This window comes from Triturus cristatus, chromosome 3_1, assembly GCF_964204655.1.
Source record: "Triturus cristatus chromosome 3_1, aTriCri1.1, whole genome shotgun sequence".
In the NCBI taxonomy this organism is placed as follows: Eukaryota; Metazoa; Chordata; class Amphibia; order Caudata; family Salamandridae; genus Triturus; species Triturus cristatus.
In genome coordinates this window covers 456773846-456792305 of record NC_140583.1, presented here as the reverse complement: position 1 = coordinate 456792305, position 18460 = coordinate 456773846, and the positions used below count along the sequence as shown (strand labels likewise).

At 44.4% G+C, this 18460-nt stretch overlaps 1 protein-coding gene across 6 annotated transcripts in view; it reads right to left on the bottom strand.

Annotated features, from left to right (window-relative positions):
* The window catches only part of PDE8A (phosphodiesterase 8A), a 2267087-nt gene that overhangs the window by 975784 nt on the left and 1272843 nt on the right, over positions 1-18460 (bottom strand). The gene's annotated exons all lie outside the window — the stretch shown is intronic.

Genomic DNA, 18460 nt, shown 5'->3' with positions numbered 1-18460 from the left:
ATACTGATAATTTTACAGTTTACCTGTTACAAAGCCAGTTAATTTAAAAGTATTCCACATTATGTTTGACTCTACCGAGCCCTTATTATTGGCAAAATAATTTGATGAGGTTTCTGCGATGTACTTCTAACTTTACTGTTTTTGAGTTCGCATGCATTTAGCCTCCATTCATCTTTTCTGTCTGTCCTTCTGTTTTAAGGTGACTGTTACTGGGAGTAGTTTGATAGCCCTCTGGCCAGCTATATAGGTTATGTGCCTTTGAGAAGTCTTTTATCAGAGTAATAGTAATCCAAACTTGTTAGTGTGCAATGAGCCGAATGTATATTGTCAAGCGATTGCACTACACTGCAGCAGTTGCTGCTTATGTGTTCCTGCTGCTGTATGGTAATTTTTCACAGCATAAAATTAAAGTTTTCACTTACTTGTAGTAATCCCTTAGGGACAGTACAATTGCCATGCTTAGCCTGTTTAGTGTGCTCTGCTGTATTGTCAGGTTAAGTGCACAGACACCAGCACCACTGTCTTGCTTTCTAATTCCCCCAAAAGCACCATGAAACAGCATCTTCGTCAAATGCAATTCACTTTGATCGCAAATGGTTTGGATCATCTAGTTAGTATGGCCATGTCTAAAGCCCTGTAGGAAAAGCCCACTTGGATAAGTAATTTATATTTACCCCAAATAATAGTTGGCATTTATTACCTATAAAGTGTGTCTCCTTCAAAAGCACATTATGAGGGCCCTTTTTAGGTCTTGGCTGTGGACAGTGCATGTGCTGTCTCGAGGAGACATGCTGCATGTACTTTGTGGGCTTCAATCTGACCATAGGCTTCCCGTTTGCTGGATCTATTGTCGGTTGCCTATTCTTTCCCATGTTCCCTGCCACTTCTACGTCCTCTCCTGATATGGCACCTTACTACCCCTCCCTCAGGGGCTCTGCGGCTCGCCCTCCTCCTAGCTGAATAGTGGCAAAGCATGGGACACTGAGCCCGGGTCACGGATGGTATGTTTTACAGCTGCTCATCAGGCCAGCGCAGGCTCTCAAGTGTGAGCTTGCACAATAGGGCACGCACTTCAGAGCAGCTACGCTATAGCGGGCCCGCACCATGAGGTATTCGTACGAGCAATGGAGAGCCAGCCGGGGTGTAGTGGAGATGGAGTTTTAGATGCACACATTGCTATGTTAGCATAAGCGTTTTAGAAGTTAGAAACCTCATCTTGTCACTTTTGCTGCTTTTGCACACGACACTGAAGATCAATGTTATTATATGAAAACTGCTTGCCTGCCTTTTCATCACATGAGAACTGTCTTTTGTTCATATCCCTAGACGTGCACCGCGACCTTGGTCAGAACATAGTGTGCATAAACAGTCAGGGCCAACAAACAATGTATGCTTTTGAATTCAGGTTGATCGGCCCACGCTCTAGCCATAACACGCACACAGCTGCAAATATTTGAAACTCGAGCGCTTTTAATATTGCAGTTTGCATGCATTAGACACACATTCTGGAGAAGAACTTTTCCAGGCACAGAGCAAAACTGATCCTGTGATGTGATTCACCTAAGCTGATATTTACAGTATGGGGTTCCCCGTTCAAACCTAGAGACCTTCTATTAGTTTAATAATACTAGCTTACTAGTGAAGGGAGGGTGGTTGTATTCCACTATCATTTGTAATATGATTTCGCCCTTCATTTTCTATGGTATTGTAACAATGCTGATGGTTTTGTTTTTAATCATTTGTCTGCTTATGTTAGCCAAAGTACTGCATCTTAGGACACGTAGTTTATAAAATTAACATTTTATACTTTACTGTGTCTCTGATTACTCTTGTTGTGGACTGATATGAGAATAATAACAAACAGGTATTTCTAATTCCCACTATTCCTGAGAGTACTCTAAGTCGCATGTTCTGGGTTGTCTAATCATTGGTAGCTCCGAGTTGATATGGAGAGCGAATGAGACACTGATGCTAGTAGGATAGGGGTTCTGGGTACGGAGGTGAGTTTTTGGTACACCGCAATTCACGGAGGTCCTGGTTTCCTGCGCATAGTTCTGTGCATGAGCAGAATCCCTGAAACATGGCGCACCTAACATTTGGTCTTATGATTTGAGAAGCCTTAGTAGTGCTTATATTAGTCCACGACACCCTCACTCTTGTTTCCGGATAGAGGGAGTGACGGTTTTAACCTACCTATTAATTCAATAGGTTCAGTCAAGATTGTCAATTAAAAAGGTTTTTATGTTTTTGAACCCTTGTGCTACTATAATATAGATTGTTTTTCTTCTCTGTGTCCTTATGGCTGCGGTCGATATTGCGGCGCATAGCCGAGCACCTCTCCGGCGTCATTTGACGCAGTTCGGGGTCCCGGATGATGGGATGGCTGTTATTTTTGTGGTGAGTGCCGATGCATCATATCCCTACGAGTTGTTTTACTCTTGGGTTACTATGCCTGCAGTGAATGCGGACGACAGTACGTTTCACTCCTATACTCCCACGCGGGTCCCAGCGAATTATACGCCATATAGGACACAGGAGATTCCTATTTTGGCATGGCAGCATCGTATTTGGTTTAATGGCACCCTCCCCACACGGTTACACCGGTTCGTTTGGGCCCTTTGCCCATTCCAGGGGCCCCTTGGCCGGTACTGGCCGGATTTACACCTCATCCTCGTTATTTGAATGCTACGGTGGATGAGTTACGTGTCCTCCATACAGCCCTGATTAAAGTACATCGGGCTTTAGTGCAATACGTTTCACGCAACGTCCCGGTGGGGGCACCTGTTGTTGCGGGGCAGCCAGCTGGCCTGGCCGGGATTGTCATTAGTCCCGTCATGGTTAATTCGGTAATGGGCAAGTGCCCCCAGAATAAGGATGATTTACCTAATTGGCTTGCTAAGAAATTTGACCAGCTGGAAGCAGAGTTTCCGCACTCTACTCCTGTGGAGAAACACAGGATACTCACCATTAGTTTACAGAAAGACTTAGTCCCAGAGGTGGCCGATTGTGACAACTGGGGTAAAGTTTTTGCAGCGGTCTACTCAAAGTGCTTCGGCACCCAATCTATGGCCGTGCTTCCCTCCGTCATCAAACGTGTTCAAGATCAACACGGTCCGGAGGCGGCGGTCGAGTTGGGAATGAGGCTTGTCGGTGTGTTCGACGTGGTTGCCACTCTCATCCTTGGTACCCTCAAGGGTGATGCGGTTCACTTTCAAGTGGCGAATGGTTTAGCCCTCGTTGACGAACTCACTAAGCCCCGAGAGTTGCCTAAAATTGTTGCGGAGGCTTATAGGACAATTGGCCGCAGTAGTGTGGGGATTAAGCCTACGATTGTCATTCCAGATGTACAACAGCAAACTAAGGCGAGCTCGTCTGTCAAAGACGATCGTCCAACTTTTCCTAAACAAACTTGGAGAACTAAGAAACAAGGAAAGCAGCAACAGAAACAGGGGTCTCGTCCTGCATCACCGATACAGGCATCTAGTGAACGCACATATTATTTGCGCGATCGCACTAGGATTAGGTCACCGGACAGATTTCAGGTTACTGAACAATGTTCTCCTCGATCTTCACAGGAAACATCGGCCTCACAGTCCGGTGGCGGAGAACGTGGCAAAGGGTCGGGGTGCCCAACAAGGACGTGAGCAACCCCGTCAGCCTGATGGTAAGAGCAAGCAGGACGAATTTGCACATCAAAGTCCCACGTTTCAAAAGAAGAAGGTTGCTGCGCTAACATCGAGGTATGCCACAGATAGTGAGAACGCAGCTTCGGAACCGGACATGGGCACTAACGCTGCTCAACAGCGCAGCGGAGGTTACAGTAGTGCGGCAAGCACTCCGTCCATATCTGGCGGCGACCGCAACTGACACGTACATTACAATAGAAACTGCAGATACTAGAGTGGCTCCCCCTGACAGACTATATGACATACCCCCTGACAGACTATATGACATAGTCCTTTTGATTGAAGGTGACATACAACGTACAATACAAGGGATTTTTTGGGATAATCTGACCTCTACATATGATATTCTATTAGTGGAGGCGGACTGGCCCCCAGCTTTCATTCTGGCTGCTCCAAGAGGGGAGGAGGTAATCCTCCCGTCCTTCGCGCACAGGGTGCCAAAGGATCACGCTCAAAGATTTGCAGAAGAGTGGGCCCAGGTGCTTGCTCCGGCTCTGTACCGTACTCAGGTTGGGTGGGATAAATTGTCTTCATGCCATGAGATTCCTTTACGGTCTATGCCCCAGCCGCAGCCCCAATATCCCATGCACCGCAAAGCTAGATCTCACGTCGCAGAAATCCTTGAGCAATTGGAATATCAAGGTGTTATTGAGACCTGTGTGTCACCAATGAATAATCCTCTATTCACTGCAACCAAACCTGATGGGTCGTACCGGATAGTTTTGGATTGCCGGCATTTGAACTCTCATTGTCGGACTTGTGCTGTACAGAATACCCACAGTTTTGCCCTAGTTGATAGTCTCGTGAGGAAACGGTTTAAGACCACACTTGACATATCCAATGGCTTTTTCAGCCATAATCTGTCCTCTATTAGTAGTCAGTAGACAGCGTTTACTTGTGGCGGCAAACAAAAACAGTTTAAGAGATTGGCCATGGGCTATAAAAACAACCCTGGCGTCTTTGCCGCACGTGTAGTCTCTCTGTTAGAGAGCATTGACCCTGATGCGTACTCGTATGTTGACGATATCTATCTAACAGACGAATTATGGTCGCATCTGTGTCGCGTTGATCGCATCATTGTTATGTTTTCGCACTTCGGTTACAAATTCAACTTTGCGAAGCCACACATCGCAGAGTATACAGTGTTGTTTTTGGGCTACGAGCTCAACAATGAAGGTCGAGGTTTAGCCCCTCACTTCTTGGAGAAGTGCGCATGTTTGCGTGCTCCGACAACGCTGAAAAAATTACAGTCTTTACTGGGTTATCTGAATTTCGGGCGTACTTACATTCCCGATTATACCCAGCGTATCAAGCCACTATATGCCTTGGTACTACCTACTTTTTCCAAGTTGAACTGGCTGCCAGAGCATTCAGCTACCTTGCATTCTTTGCAGGCTGATCTTCTTGCTTCGAAATACTTACTGACACGTGATAACCACACTAACCTGGTGATAAGAATTGTGCCTGGCACAGTGGGTTTCACGTACTTAACGTTCAATGAGGGCGACACAGTCCCCATTGCTTACAAATCACACCTGTACACTTTGGCTGAAAATGCGTTTTTCCACGGTGGAAAAAGTTTTGACTGCAGTGCAGATGGCGATTATTAAAGAACGAGCACTGTCACAAGGGAAACGCATGTTGGTTGTCACACCGTATCCTGTTCTAGAGGCAGTGATGAAGGCCAGTGTACCTAATTCTAAAGCTTTGCATCCACGTTGGATACAATGGGCCACTTCCTTGACATCACTGGATGTCACCTATATCTTTGATGCCTCATTACAGACTCAGGAGTACTTGCAGTATGAATTTGTTAATCCAGCTCCTCTGTCTTTGCGCCCGCTTGAAGATTACCATTGTGTCATTTACACTGACGGTTCGGCGCAACCGGCGACGGAATCGAAGCATGCTTATTCAGCCGCCTGCGCAATCGTAGCTGGTACTTTGGTGAATGGTGAATTCAAGTCTGATGTACTTTTGAAAAACAATAAAACTATGTTAGAAAAAAAAAGTCTAAGCAAATGGTTACTAACAAGCAGACATCTAACGTTCATAGACTGAGGATTGACTGATTCCAACATGGTTTCAGAAGAGACCGATATTGCTGCCTGCGCGCTCTTCAGTATAGGGGTGGCGGTGTTCGAACTTTTGTGTCTAGCCATCCCTGCAAAATAGACTTTCCCCAAAATTACGTGTTTTTTCACTGTTAACGTGAAATGTGGCATGATTCATACAGCGTTGAAGTCAAAATGTGACCGAATACCGAGGATATCTCCTCTAAGGATTACAGAAACAGACAAATTCAGTAACGTTTTCAATTTATCAACATAAAAATATGCCATGTAATACAAGCACTTTTTTTTGTGTCACTTCCATATGTGCAGTGTGCGTATGTTTTATATTTTAATATCTTAGGCATATACAACAGCTACAAATCACAATTTTTTTCTCACCAACGCACACATCCGTTCATTAAAATGTCAGTGTCTCTGCACCCATGGGTGGTGAGTTCAGTGACTATTGGCCCCAGCCCTATCCACCCAGCAGTAGTCTTTGCTACCTGTTTGTTAACAATAAAGCAAGACTCACTGTAGAAAGGTAGGATCTGCTTTCATGGCTACCCCCACTTTTTGTTGGTGTCAGTATATTTTTTTTACTAGTCTGACAAGGATCCTGACAATCGGGACCCCAGACACTGTGCTTCCTCCCTAAATTGGCCCTGGTAAGTACCATTGCACCTCCATAATTGGCTACTGGCGTACCCCTGTAAGCCCCTAGTATATGGTACTAAGGTACACAGGGCATAGGTACACCAGCAGTGTCATATGGGCTGCAGCATGAATTGTGCCAACCATGAGAGCCCACTCAAACCATGATTACAGGCCTGTCATTGCAGCCTGTGTGAGTTGGTCCTTGCCCCTCTCACGACAGATGTAAGCTTCCTTATATCTGAGGTCACTGCACTTAAAACCTATAAGTCACCCCTATGGCAGGCTCTTCAGTCCTGAGGAAAGAGTGCTTTGTTATAAGTGTGAGGGTGTCCCTGCATGGGAAGGACACCCCTACAAACCCTGGAGTCGATTCTCCAGGCTTTAACAGTGCAGTCAGACATTTTAATACATATAGTGGACATCAGTCCTAACTATATAGAGTCTGCACCGACCCGGTAATGTTTGGTATCAAATATGTTGGAATCATACCCCAACCTCGATTCTAATGTTGGAAGCATGATCCCATGGGGTACCCCTCTGTACTACCAGTAACAGCCTTTCAGGATCTGACAGCAAGCTAGTTCTGCTGCCGACCACAGACACAATTCTGCTCTCCTGCTGCTGAGCCAAGCTTGAGCAGGGGAAGGTAGAACAGGTTTCCTGTCTCAGGGAGGTGTGTACAGCACCTGGAGTGGGAGCACTGGCCAGCGCTACCACACTGCTTTGAAGAGCACATTTAGTGCCCTCTTTGAATACTCCAGTTGGAACCAGTTCTGGGAGCCCTTGGCTCCCGCTCTGGTGCGAAAATGGACAAGGGAGTATCCTCCCCTCTGTTCAGCCCCTCCTCTGGGAGGGACCAATGAGTCGTTCCAACCCTTTGCCTAGGGTACTTAAGGGGTTACCTGTGTTTGGCTCTTCAGATTTGACCTCCTGGTCACCTCCGTGTGGCATACACACTGTTCCCTCTGAATACAGGTTCTTCACTTCCAGAATTTACCCTTGAATTCGGCCGGATACAGTCTTCTCCAGCGGCATCTTTCCTGAAGTCCTCCATTGTGCTCTACGGCAGTTTCCAACGTCACTTCGCACTTATGCACCCGGCTTTCCTGGTGTGGGTCTCCTAGTTCCTGGGGTACCCACTGGTGGGGCAACTATCCAATCTTCTGTCTTCAACAGGGTTTCTTTAAGGTCCACTGGAAAGGGTCCTCCTTCTCCAAAACTGCAACCACGATGTTCCCGTTGTCTTCCATTGGACATGTGGCTGTGTTTCTACTGTGCACACAGCCTTCTTGGGGCTCCTGGGTACTTACCTTGGGTGGTTCCAGGTGTTCCCCACTCCTCAGAGTCTCCTGGTCCCGACTTTGGTCGCAGTTCACATTCTACTTTCTTATGTATATATGGTTTGGTCTCCCCCCAGGAGACCACTGTATTTTGTGTTACTAACCTATTACAATTCAGGTATTGTTGTGTATTTGTGTTTATATCTCTGGTTAGGAGATATACCAACGCGTTAGTGAGTTATGAGTAATAAACAGACATATCTTTATATATACACTGTGTACTTCTTTTTCACTTAACCTACACTACATGATTAGATCTGGTAAAACAAGATGCTTAACATTCCTTTAAGATAAGCCTGAAGGCTGCTCTCCACAGCTACCATTTAAAGAGCTTTCTATGGTTATCGAAGACCACTAAAATCACCCTAAGGGTTGTCTGGATTAGTGCAACGGGTTTCACTTAATCGTTTCACTGCTATCCCTTCCCCCCCTGTGCTAAGTCTTTTTTTGGCTTTTTGGGGTAGTTTGCGCTTAGGCCCCTGTACCTTTTGGTCCCCATAAGGTATTCATGCCCTTTTCTTCTAACATAACGGGGTTTTAAAAGGTACCCAGGGTTTATGGATTCCCTTGGTGGGGGTCCCAGAAATTAGCCAAAATACAACTAATTGTTTTTTTTCTTTTTTTTTTTAACGGGGAGAAAGTGCTGCAGAAGAAAGCGTCTGGTTTTTGCCCTGCAAATGGTATCAACAAATGCTTTGTGGTGCTGAAATCCTTATCTTCCCAGCTTTCAGAGACAAGCAGATGTTTGTCAGAAAACCAATTTCTCTATTACAGTTTTGGCATTTTACTGGGATATAGCCTATTTTGGCTACTTTTTGTGCTTTCAACCTCCTTCAAGTTAGTGGTAGAAATGGGTGTGAAAGCAACAATGGATCACGAAAAGCTAAACATTTCAGAAAAGTAGACACCATTTTTAATTCAGCAAGGGGTCATTTGTGTAGATCCTTCAAGGTTGTTTTATAGAAAATAACAGTTGGAAATAAGAAAAAATAAAAATGAGTTGGAAAAAACAGCCATTTGTGCCAACCTTTTCACCTGTAACTTCTAAGTATGACAGATGTTTAAAAGCAATATACAGTTACATTTGCTTGACCCTTCTGGTTGTGGGGGATATATAGGGCTTGTTGGTTCACCAAGTACTGGAGGAACCCAGAGCCAATAACTGAGCAGCGTCTTGCAGTGGTTTTTTATGTGTACCGGGTACATAGCTATTAATTTGGTAAAATTTAAATAGTGAAAAATAGGTTTCAAAGACACCTATGTATTTCCGAAATGGGAAAGAAATATAGAGTTTAGAAATAGTAGCTCTTTGCACATCTCCGAAATTGTGGTTACCCATACTAGCCTGTGAATTGTAGTAAATTTTTCAAAGTGACTTATTTTTTACACATTGTCTAACATTAGGAAGGCAGAAATGCATAGAAAGTCAATAGGTAATAACAGTTGCTCTCCAATTCTGAGTTCCCCTAACACTCTTGATAAAAATGGTACCTCACTTGTGTGGGTAGGCCTAGTGCCCGCGACAGGAAACGGCCCCAAACGCAACATTGACACACCACAATTTTACAGTGAAAACTGACCATTTTTTTGGCAAAGTGTCTAGCTGTAGATTTTGAACCCAAGCTCAGCTGGCACCTAGGGAAACCTAGCAAACATATACATTTTTGAAAGCTAGACCCCCTGGGGAATCCAGGAGGGGCTGACTTGTGTTGCTCTCACCAGGTTATGTTACCCAGAATCTCCTTCAAACCTCAAATTTGTAAAAAATAAAACACCCTTTCCTCACATTCCTGTGATGGAAAGTTCTAGAATCTGTGTAGATCCACAAAACTCCACCCACCCCACATTGCCCAAAATCTTCAGATAAAAATGGTACATCATTTGTATGGGTAGGCCTAGTGCCCGCGACAGCAACAGCCCAAAATCCAATGTGGACAACTACTGACCCTTTTTTTGCAAAGTGCTTGCTTTGGATTTTGAACCCTAGCTCTGCCAGCACCTAGGGAAACTTAGCAAACCTATACATTTTTGAAAACTAGACACCTAGGGGAATCCAGGAGGGGATGACTTGTGTGGCTTTCACCAGGTTCTGTTTCCCTCAACAATGTGAGGAAAAAGTGATTTTGTCGAGCTAAATGTGAGGTCTGCAGGGAATCTGGGTAGGGAAACGTTGGGGGATCCACGCAAGCGATATCTCCCTGGACACCCCAGCGTGTCTAGTTTTCAGAAATGTGTGAGTTTGCTAGGTTTCCCTAGAAGGCCGCCGAGCCCAGGGCCAAAAACCCAGGTGGCCCCCTTGCAAAACCAGGTATTTTTCTGGTAGGTCATTTTAATGTCTCCACAATACGTTTTGGGCCTTTGCCTGTCGCGGATACTTGGCCCACCCACACGAGTGAGGTGCCATTTTTATCAGGAGACCCGGAGGAACACTGGGTGGTAGTAAATTTGTCAGCCCGGTGATCCCACAACTTTCCCACACAGAAATCTGAGGAAAGAAATTATTTTTTCAGCTAAATTTGAGGTTCAAGGGATTCTGGGTAGGAAAACATTGGGAGGTCCATGCAACCCATACCTCCCTGGACTCCCTAGGGTGTCTAGTTTTCAGAAACATGTGGGTTTGGTATGTTTCCTTAGAAGGCCGATGAGCCCGGAACCAAAAACGTAGGTGATCCCCTTGAAAAACCAGGTCGTTTTTGATATAGGTATTTGCCTGTGTTTTTGGTCCTGGGTTTGCAGAAATCAAAGAGAACCTAAAAAACCCAGACATATCTGAAAACTAGACACCCTTGGGAATCCAGGGAGGTGTGGCTTGCGTAGATCCCCCAACATTTTCCCTCCAAACATTTGCAGTAAACCTCAAATTTAGCTAAAAAGTCACATTTTTCTCTAATATCTGTGTGGGAATGTTGTGGGTTCACCGCACCGCACCAATTTCCTACCACTCATCATTCCCCTCAGTCTCCTGAAAAAAATGATACCTTACTTGTGTGGATGGGCCGAGTGCCTATGACATGGAAGGGCCAAAAAGGTGCAGAGATTGAGGGGGTCCAAAAGGGCTGTTTGTTTATACGTTTTTAGGCTGAGGCTACTTAAGGCATTCATACAAGTGAGGTATCATTTTTCTCGGGAGCTCAAGGGGAATGTTGGATAGTAGGAAATTTGTGCCTGTGCAATGATCCTACAACTTTTGGGCCGCCCCCACCCCTATATACATATAAAAAATATCTCTGGTGCTTAGGGTGCTTTCTGCCGCCCCTGGGGGCAGATAAGGGGCTATTGCCCCCATCTGCCCCGCCCCCCCAGTGTGGCAGAAAGACTGGAATTTTACTAGGGGGGTGGGGCTATTGCAATGCCCATCTTGGGCAGCCCCCACCACAAAACCATTTTTTTTTTAAATCACTTGCTTCTAGTGGTCTTTCTGCCCCCCCCCTGGAATTTTGCTGGAGGGAGGGTTGGGGCATTAGCATGCCCATCTTGGGCAGCCCCCACCCCTAAATCATAGAAACAAAAAAAAATCCCTGGCTTCTAGTGGGCTTTCTGTCCACCCCCGGTGGGCAGAAAGACTGCAATTTTGCTCGGGGTGGGGGCATTAGTGTGCCCATCTTGGGCAACCTCCACCACTAAATCAAATTTAAAAAAAAGCCTTGGCTTCTAGTGGGCTTTCTGCCCTCCCCTGGGGGGCAGATTGGCAGAAAGACTAATTGTGCAAGGGGTGGGGGAACTGGCATGCCCATCTTGGGCAGCCCCCACCTCAAATCAAATAAACAAAAAATAATCCTAACATCTAGTGGGCTTTTTGCTCCCTCCATCTGCCTCCCAAGGGGGGCAGAAAGACTGATTGTGCCCAATTATTTTTGTTGGGAGCAAAGGCCCTTGTCCAAGGGGCCGCTATCCCCTCCCTGGTGACTAGTGGGTGGATCCCTGCTTGGCGATCGCCCTCCTGGGGCGCTCCCCAAGCAGGGATCCACTAGGGAGGGTACCATTGGAAAGGGGAGATTCTCCCCTTTCCAACAATACCTCTCCTGACTTTCTATGTTCTCAGGGGGCTGAGCACTATCGGCTCATTTCAGTTTCGGTTTTTTATGAAATGACGTCAGTGTGATGTGCGCGCTAATCGTCATTTCATAGAAAACAAATATACAGCCTCGGGAGCTAGAGAAGCTCTTCCCCAGCTCCCGAGGCTGTTGGGAAGAAAGAAAAAATCCCTCTGGACCCGCAACAGAGGGATTCTCTGTGCCATGGCTTCGGTCGTGAGGGAGCCGTCTGACGCACATGAGCACTTATGCGTCGGACAGCTCCAGCGCATCCGATGCATGGAACGGGTTAAATAAGTTTTATCATACACTGTGCCTACATCACTATGTCAGTGCTCCAACAAAAGAGGCCCATGAGCAAATGTAAGGCTAATCTTGTTCTGCAAATCACAATCTTTTCTCACGAATGCACACATACCTTCCTTAAAATGTCAGTGTCTCTGCACCCATGGGTGGTGTGTTCAGCAACCCTGGCCTCGATCTTATCCACCGAGGTGCATTATATATCCGTGCTTAGCTTCACAGCACTGAATGGGCTCTTCGTTGCCTGTTTGTTAACAATATGGCAAGGTTCATTTTGTCAGCGCTTCAAACAAGAGAGCCCTGCGAGTAAATATAAAGTCATATTGCTCTGCAAATCACAATCTTTTCCCAACAATGCACACATCCGTTCATTAAAAAGTCAGACAAAAAAAGCGTGCTGTGCAAAAGCATCGATCTCTGTAATTAGGCACCTCCATTGTCGAGACTGATTGGCTAAGCCAATAAGTGTTTCATTTTGTTCTTCGCATCGCTCACATTCCACAGGGAGAGGTGTTGGCCTAATCGCTAGGGCAGTTGACCTCGAATCTGGGGAAATGGTTTCGAGTCTCGGCAATGACGCTGAAAATACTGTGATTCTGGGCAAATCACTTAAACTCCCCGTGCCTAACAAAAATGATTGTGTCCTCATGTAATGCAACTGGTGCTATGTAAAGCGCTCTGATACCAGATACCTTCCGGGCAAGTTAACGCTATATAAAACTTCTTAAAATAAAAAAAATTCCATGTTAGGATTTTAAGTTTGTTTTGTTGTAGATATTATCATTGTATTCACTGGAGTTCTTGTTTCCAAGTGAGGTCTCTGTGGTGCACTTGCTTAGTTCCTATTTTCCTGTATGTTGTTGCTGACAATACAATTTCCCCAATAATCCAAACCACGCCCATCCTACTTTGTCCTGCTATGTGCCTATCACAATCCACCTACGCGATGCAGGACATGTCTATCGCTCTACCCCTAGGAACATTCAATCAATGAATCAGTACTCTTATAAAGTCTGACTATTCACCTGTGAGCGTTTCAAGGCACGGAGTGGAGTGGTGGGGGGTTGGATCTGCGGTTCAGTCGAAGAGCCAGGTCTTGAGGTCCTTCCTGAATTGTGGCAGTGAATGTGATTGCCTGAGGTGAAGAGACAGGGAGTTCCAGGTCTTCGCATTTACCATTGTGTACTAACGCTCTGGGCTGTTAGAAAGTAAGGGGAGTCGGCTATATTGCCTTCTTTACCCCTCCACTCCTGTTGTCATTTACTTTGGAGGTGTGTATAGTAATGTATTAAAGGATAACTTTTCTTTTGCTTCCCAAGCTATTTCGATCTACTCATGCCACAACCCCTGAGCACAATCAACATTCAACAGATCTATTTCTCTTTATTTTATGCATCCTTTTTTAGGTTGAAATATTTTTATTGATTTATTAACAAACAAGATGCATTGAGAAATGATGCCCTGGCCACCCTTGCTTCCCAACCCTCTCCTACCGGCTCCTCCCCCATTCAGGTAATGGGGTTGAATTTATCCAAGAAGGATTCTTGGCTTAATACCTACATACATGCTAGGTACAATTAGGTACATCTAGTTAGGGAGACATCCTAGTAGTACACATCTTTTTATTATCATGTATTTTATGTACTTGTATGTATTCATGATTACTGCAAGATGGTAGAGCTTTACCATCCGTTTACTTTCATAGTTCTTGTAATCCTATATAGCTGCTACTGTCTAACCGGTGTTGCAGCTAATCTATTTTACACCAGAATAACAACTGTTCAATAAATACTTATTGAAACGCCCAGTCTGTTTATTCTGTTTACTGCTCTAAGACAGACTAAGTAAGCACAAGTGACGGAGCGAAAAGTAGTATATTGTTTCCACGGTCCTGAGGCATCAGGGTTGTCATGTTCGATAGTTGCCAATAACTATCGTCTCTTTGTTAAGAGGAGATTCTAGTGTCACTGTGAGCTACCTGATACAAAAGGCCAACACACCCGGTGGGGGTGTTCAGAATCATTCCGACATCAATCCTACAGTGCAGATCCTGTATAGGTTTTATAGAAACTATACGACAGAGTGTCTGCAGACTGAGCAAAGGTCAGCCTGATGGGCACTCTTAATGTGTGGATCAGGCAGCCTGGTGCTGTACAAGCGCTAAGTGCGCAGGTGCCTGGCTGCCGGAGCCAAATTTACTGTGCCTTAGTGGGTGTGACCTCCTCAGCCCTACAAAGTCTACTGTGAGTCCCCCCTCATGATGAGGGAGAGTTACTGATAGACTCGGACCTGGGCGCTTCAGTTTTAAGCCTTGAAGTGCCCAGGGCCGATTTTCCATGAGTGAAATTTGTCAGAGAGTGGAGTGGGGTCAGCAACTCTCACTGACCCATCCCTCTCTGTGACGAGGTAAGGAAGGTCCTCTTCTCATTGGATGATCTTTCACAAGGTCAGCAAATAAGTTGAGGCGCCATGATCTTTCTTCCATCCCTTCCCTCAGAACAGAGGCTTCCCTCCTGCCATCCGGTAATTTTCTTTGCAATGCTGGGTAGATGCATGTGTATGTTTATGTATAAATGTTTGTGCATATGTGTGTGTATGAAAGAGTGTGCATGTGAGATCACGCCCCCCACTCTTGCTGCACATTTACGGGTGACCACTGTCTCAACCCCTTTCCGTATCACTTTTTGTAGCTTGGATGCTTATTTCATATACCTTCTTATCCATGTCATACTCAGTGATGTGTGAGTACTTGTTTTGTGTTATATTCATGATATATAAAAGTTATCAAACAAAGGAAATCTGGCATCCTGACACCACTCATGGAATACTGTTTGCCCTTCAACTCAGTGGAAGCATTGTGGCTTCACTGATTAAGATCTATGGGCAGTGGTATTTGACACTGAAAGGTCAAAACTCTCATCCTGTTTTTTTCTCACCTAGGACTGTGACCTTTTCGCCAGGTTTATGAAAGGATAAGACACAGTCAACAGGAGCCTGGGGACAGAACTGCAGACACTGAAAATAAGGTCCTGTTCTTTCCACAAATGTGTGCTTAAAAGATATCAGCAAAGTGTGCTCCTATTATTTATCTCTTACACTCTGGACTACAGAATTCTCTCTTTTTCAGTCTCACTGACTAAACTATAATTTATAAACTGTCCATGAATTGATCTCTGGCACATTTAGGAACACTCACTGATCATAGATGGCACAAAGATGTATTTTCAAGGTCCTCTACATCACTTTCAAAGTACCTCATTGGACTGGCCCTCCCTTTCTTCAATCTAAATAAAAAAGGTACTTGCCCCCTCATGAGTTTTATTCCTCAAGTCGAAGATATTACTTTAAGATTTATATCGCCATTATCCTCAGCCACTGACAGATGGACGGAGGACAGCTAGGAAGCTAGGAAAGGAAGTGGACAAGATTAAGGGAATCAGGAAAGTGACTTGAAGATGCTAATATTTCAATGGAGCAATAGCATGTTGTGGGGCGAAAAGCATGGAAGTTAATTACTTTGTTTTTTGCCGCAGAGGGTACATATGCAGTGGAGTTCACTTCTGCTTTGTGCACACTTAATGTTAAAAAAACTCAGATTCACTGAAAAAAACAAAGGTTACAGGAGGTGAATGCATCATTGATCTATCAGAGTGCAATCAGACTGAGACGAGTGGGTTCATTCTTGTCCTCTCCAGGTGAGAGTATAGCCCATGGGTCTCCCTTTAATTTACAAAGAATGTCTAAATGTGCAAATTCACTTGGAAGCCTCCCCTGTTTGGCCCTACCCTGTCCACCTTCTTAATATGTAAGGGTCTTCCCACCTTTTGCCAGTATGATGGGCAGCTTACCAAAAAGTCCCACAGTGAGTTTCCTGCTGATTTTGATGATGCTTTCACTGATGTGATGAATGTGAGTCCATCATCTCAAATGAAGAAGTACTTACTTTATATAGTCAAGAGGAAGTACCATTGTTTGGTGGAGATGCACTCTTTGTAGTCTCATCATTTTTGCTTTAGGAGAATTGATGTCATCACAGATTTCTGGAAAAACACTCTTGAGCAACAATTACATTGCCGGAATTAAACGCTCAGAAGGTCACTGGAGACATTTCCTCCTGGTCCGTTACGCAGCTGTAGCATAGAATATGCACTAGACATTTACCCAAAGAGGTTGTACTTACTAATTAACCAGTAAAAAGTACTCCAGTTGCCAAGATATTTTGTGCAAAACTGCGTACTCTTGTTGGATAACGGGGCAGGTGAGATTCTGTTCTGTCCAGTCACTCACACAACTATTGACACACACACACAGACACTTAAGACACCCATTCACATACCCATTCTGCCAATCTCAAATCCACTGACTGACCCACACAGCCACTCACACACCCACCCATATAGTCACTCACACACCTACAAAACCACTCACAGACCCATACAGCCACTAACACACCCACATAACCACTCACAAGGATTTCAGATGCACAAAACCATAACAATTAAGCACAAAGCTAGAAGAACCCACAGATCCATGTGATTCCCTACCTCTTAAGGACTGTCCAGATGTCACAAAATTCCTAGCTGATACAATATGAAATGTGTTGCCATTTTTACGACCCCATTCACAAATACAGGACACTTTTATTTTGGTGCCCGGGACTATTTTCTGTCCTGGTCTAACTCTGGTGTGTATATATATCTGTGTACACAAACAGGCATATAGTTCTAGTATAGCTGCTGTGTCTACAACACATTATGGGTGGTAGTGGGAAAATTTGACACAGGTGTGACCACATTAAAATCCGAACCAGTCAGGGCACATCACACATATGAAACAACCCATGTTAGACATTATGTGGCAGCCTTATTGCTTGGGTGTTTGATGCCAATTATAACAGCCAGAATGAACATTAAAAATGGTATGATAGCAGTAAAAGCATTTACATGAACTATCACTAAAATATCATAAGAAGTGATATGTAGACATTCATATTAAGGATCACTGAACATTTAGTACCACTGTACCACTCGAAAACAAGGTTGTATGTGATTTCATAGAAAACCTATTTCAAGCTATACTTTTACCAAGAAACCATTTCACCTATAATGTTTAATGGAAATTTGAAAGAGGACTGGCATAAATATTAACTATAAAATAACTATGACTCGCACCAACGCCATGCACATTGTATTGATGTCATGAGTGGTGCAGTATGGGAGGCAATTAACAGTTCCTGGAGAGAGAGAAAGATATCATATCTATAGCACTGTGCCCAATGATCTTCTACCATCAGGACAGCTGCACCAGAGCATGTAGATAACTCCAACATACGAAGCGGGCTCAGCGGGATGCAGATAGTAGTTTTACTTTTAAAGTCAGTGCACCATACACAAACAGGACGCCAACGCGTTTCGGCTTGTGTCTTCAACTGGGATATATATATGTGTGTGTATGTGTGTGTATATATATATATGTGTATATATATGTATGTGTGTGTGTATATATATATATAACTCCCCCCATCCGTAAAGCATCAGAGTTGGCACCGGGGCCCCTAAAAGGCTAGAGGAGGGGCGACACCTGCCCCCACTCCCCAAAATATAAAATAGGTTCCCAGAGGCTCTATGAGGCATACGTAATTTTTTTTAGGGACAGTTTTTTGAACATTTCCTATGGAAACGTGCCAATCACCAGTGGGTCTCATATATATGGACAGACTTATGGGCACTTTTCTGAGTTCACAGAGACTAGATCAGGTACTATTTCCTACACCCGCATTTCTCTCGCATGTCTACACGTGTGCTTTTCATATAGTGTTCACCAGTATGGCACTCTGATTTTCTCAGTTTTACTTATTTGTGACTGGTCGTCTACCTTTGACTTGCAGTTTGAACCTGTATATTTCACACATTTTCTTTTTCATGTGTCATTGTACTTTACTTTTACTCCATGTATTTTACTCCATGACTGTGCCTTGAATGTATTTTGCCTTGATTTTGGATGACTGCATGCACATTCCAATATAGCCAACATATCCTGCTCTCCATTTGTCCCTTATCCCTGACACCTTGCATTTTTAAAGGCACTAGAAGTGGTGGTTTCATTACATGTGATCAAGGCTGCTTGTCAGCCGAAACGCATTGTGTAAATAAACAGTTTCGAGCAACTACTTCGGTTTCTGTGTATTGCATCCTGAGAGCGCATCTACCGGAACTTTGTTACATGAATTATAGCCGGCACACGCGCCACTTCCTTTGGGTCCATCGGCTCCAGAAAGAGCAACAAGGAGAATATATATCACTAAGAATCCATTTTTCTAATTGTAGAAAAAGATATATATTTTTATAATTTTGAAAACTTTATTCCCCAACTCAGATTTGATATGG